Below are 3,261 nucleotides of genomic sequence, written 5' to 3'. Positions count from 1 at the left end.
GAGAGTAGTATGGGAGAAAGTACCTGAACAGAAACATGGGAGATAAAGTATAGGGAATCAGGAGTAGAGTCTGGAAAATCATAGCTAGTCTGAGTATTTTCCTTAAAATGGAGGTCCTGGGAGTCACTTGCCAATTAGAGGAAAGAGATACAGGTGTGCTTCCAATGGGAAAAGTCCAGGGGCAGAGTGAACTTCCAGGATGAGGAGGCTTCTATATCAGAGTCAAAAGTAGCGCCTGGAGGGGAATGATAGCTTGAGATGGCAGCAGGGTTATATGCTGGTTGATTTGTTTTAGGATGGTGGTGACCTAAGTGTATTTGTAGGCATTGGTGAAGGAATGAGCAGAGCTGGAAGATGCTAAGGATAGGAAATGATCAGAGGCAAATTCCTGGAAGAGATGAAAAAGAATAGGACCAAGAATACCTGTAGAGAGGCTGATCATGGCAAAAAGAGCCAACTCTGCTTCAGAAATTGAAGGTAAGGAGGAGAGAATGGGAAATAATATAGAGTTTTTTTGAGATACAGACTAGAAGAGAGGAAGAAGCCTCTGTTTTGTCAGTAAGGAAGAAGTGATCCAATTTACTGAGTGGGAGGAGAGAAGAAAATTGGAACAGTGGCCAAGGGTAATGTGAGAGAATTAATCGGGGAAGAATGTAAGGATTTCCTTGTAGCAAGAGGGACTAGTTGAGATTGAATAATAAAAATTCATGGTAGAATCTGTCTGCAAAGTGGTAGGACTTCCTTCAACATCATTCAGCAGCACAGGAATAGAGACCTGGATGGTTGTAGGTTGACAAGGCCTGACTGGCAACAGGGAAAAAGGCATCACGGATTCAGGAGTAAGATTGTGCATAATTGAAATGGTAAGTTCTAAGGCCTAACTTAAAAGAGAGGAAATGGAAGACAGTGAAAAATGCAGTGAATAGTGTGGGAGGTTGATGAATAGAGATTATACTAAGGACACATAATAAGATTAGAAGGAATAAAGCCTAAGGAGAGGAGAAAGGATAAAGAGTTAGGATCGGAGAGGAATTTAAGAATTCTGCAAAATGAAAATAGAATATTTATGTAGTCAAACCTTAGAGAAATTGCAGGTGGGTTCCGGACCACCACAATAAAGCAAATATCACAATAAAGCTAGTCACATGAATTTTTTTTTATTTTCCAATGCATATGAAAGCTATATTTATACTTTCCTGTAGTCTATTAAGTGTGCAATGTCTAAAAAATGTACGTACTGAATTAAAAATATTTTATGGCTAAAAATTGCTACCCATCATTGGAGCCTTCAGCAAGTTGTAAACTTTTTGCTGGTGGAGGCTCTTGCCTCAGTGTTGATGGCTGCTGACTGATCAGGGTAGTGGTTGCTGAAGGTGGGGGTGGCTGTGGCAGTTTCTTAAAATAAGACCACAGTGAAGTTTGCCACACTGATTGACTCTTCCTTTCACTTGAACACTTAGAGGCTATTGTAGAATTACAAATTGGCCTAATTTCAATATTGTTGTGTCTCAGGAGAATAGGGAAGCCGAGAGAGAGAGAGAGAGAGAGAGAGAGAGAGAGAGAGAGAGAGAGAGAGAGAGAGAGAGAGAGAGATCAGAACAGCTGGTAGGTGGAGCAGTCAGAACACACACAGTGTTTACCAATTAAGTCCTCCCTCTTATATGGGCAGGTTTTGTGGAGTCCCAAAACAATTACAATAATAACATCAAAAATGACTGATCACAGATCACCATAACAGATATAATAAAAATGAAAAAGTTTGAAATACTGTGAGAATTACTAAAGTCACAAAGATATAATGTGAGCACATGCTGTTAGAAAAATGGTGCCAAGGGGCAGCTAGGTGGCACAGTGGATAGAGCTCCAGCCTTGGAGTCAGAAGGACTTGAGTTCAAATTTGACCTCAGACACTTGACACTTAATATCTGTGTGACCCCAGGCAAGTCGATTAACCCCAATTGCCTCACCAAAAAAAAAACACACAAAAAATGGTGCTAATAAACTTGCTCAGCACAGGGTTGCAACAACCTTCAATTTGGAGAGAAAAAAAAAGTATCTGGGAAGCCCAATAAAATGAGGTATGCTTGTGTGTGAAATTAGGATCAAGAGTATGACCAATGTGATGACCATTTTTGTGTGTGGTTGGGGTAGGATGAAGGTGTAAGTTGTGGGAGCTGGGGAAGTTGATTAATAGGGTGTTTCAGTAGAGAGTAACATCCATATTGAGGTCCACAGGTTTGAAGGAAGGTGTTGAGGATGAGAGGAAAACTATGATCCAGAGGCATGGAAAATGGGGGACCAGTAGATAATGACAACAAGGATCTGGATGGAGTCAGATAGATGGATGGTGAATGCCTTAACATATCAAAAGATAGTGGGTTATGGTGGCAGAAAGAAGAGCAGTGAGGAGCAGAGTATATTCCAGTTAATGTGGATATTAGAGGGAGAAGGAAATAGGGATGAGGCATCTAGTACTGAAAATGAAGCTTAGAGACATGGAGTCTCCTGTGCTACAGAAACCAGCTTTCTGGGAGAGCAAAAAGATGAAAAGAGTATTACAGGAAGAGACCTAAGATAAAAAGAACTTTGTTAATGATTGAACGAGGGTTTCAGGGAACACAACGGAACTGAAGGGTAGTGTGATTGGAGTTAAAGTAGGGGATGAGAGAGCCTGGAGTTGTAGGACAATGCCAAGGTAGTTGTTGGTGGTGGGTTTTGGTTTTTGTTTTGCATAGTCAGCCAGCTACTCTGAATTACCTCTGAATAACTTGATTTGGTAAAGGAGTAGGAAGATTTTAAAATATTTGCCCAAGATGACATAAATTTACAATTTTAACTATAAATTCTAGTGCCTTTAGGGCAAAACTGAGAAAGTGAGTGGGAGGAGGGGGAGGAGCTCAAAGGAAGGTCATGTAGGTTGCTAGAGAAAACTTGCTAGGGTGGGAAATGAGGGAACCTACAGACGAGTCTCTCCTATAGTCCCACTGCCCCATGCTAGATAACCCCAGGAGGCAAGTGGGGCTGTCTTGTTGCAGCACAATCCTTGAGAGGAGGCAGAAGAGGGGCAGAGCAAAAGGGATCCTGGTAGAGAAGGGAAGGCTAGTCTTTCTGCACTTCCTGGAAGGAGGGGAAAGGGCTAAACAGCGACATGGCCCTTCTGGGAGGCAAGCAGATGTCAAGCAGAGGGGAGAGAGCCTGCAGAGAAGAGTCTGCAGTCCCACTGGCTGAAATGGTAGTGGGGGTGTTGGGGTGGGATCCTCC

Source organism: Phascolarctos cinereus, unplaced genomic scaffold (genome assembly GCF_003287225.1).
Source record: "Phascolarctos cinereus isolate Bilbo 61053 unplaced genomic scaffold, phaCin_HiC Scaffold_9;HRSCAF=440, whole genome shotgun sequence".
Classification (NCBI taxonomy): domain Eukaryota; kingdom Metazoa; phylum Chordata; class Mammalia; order Diprotodontia; family Phascolarctidae; genus Phascolarctos; species Phascolarctos cinereus.
Note: the sequence above shows the minus strand (reverse complement) of the source record.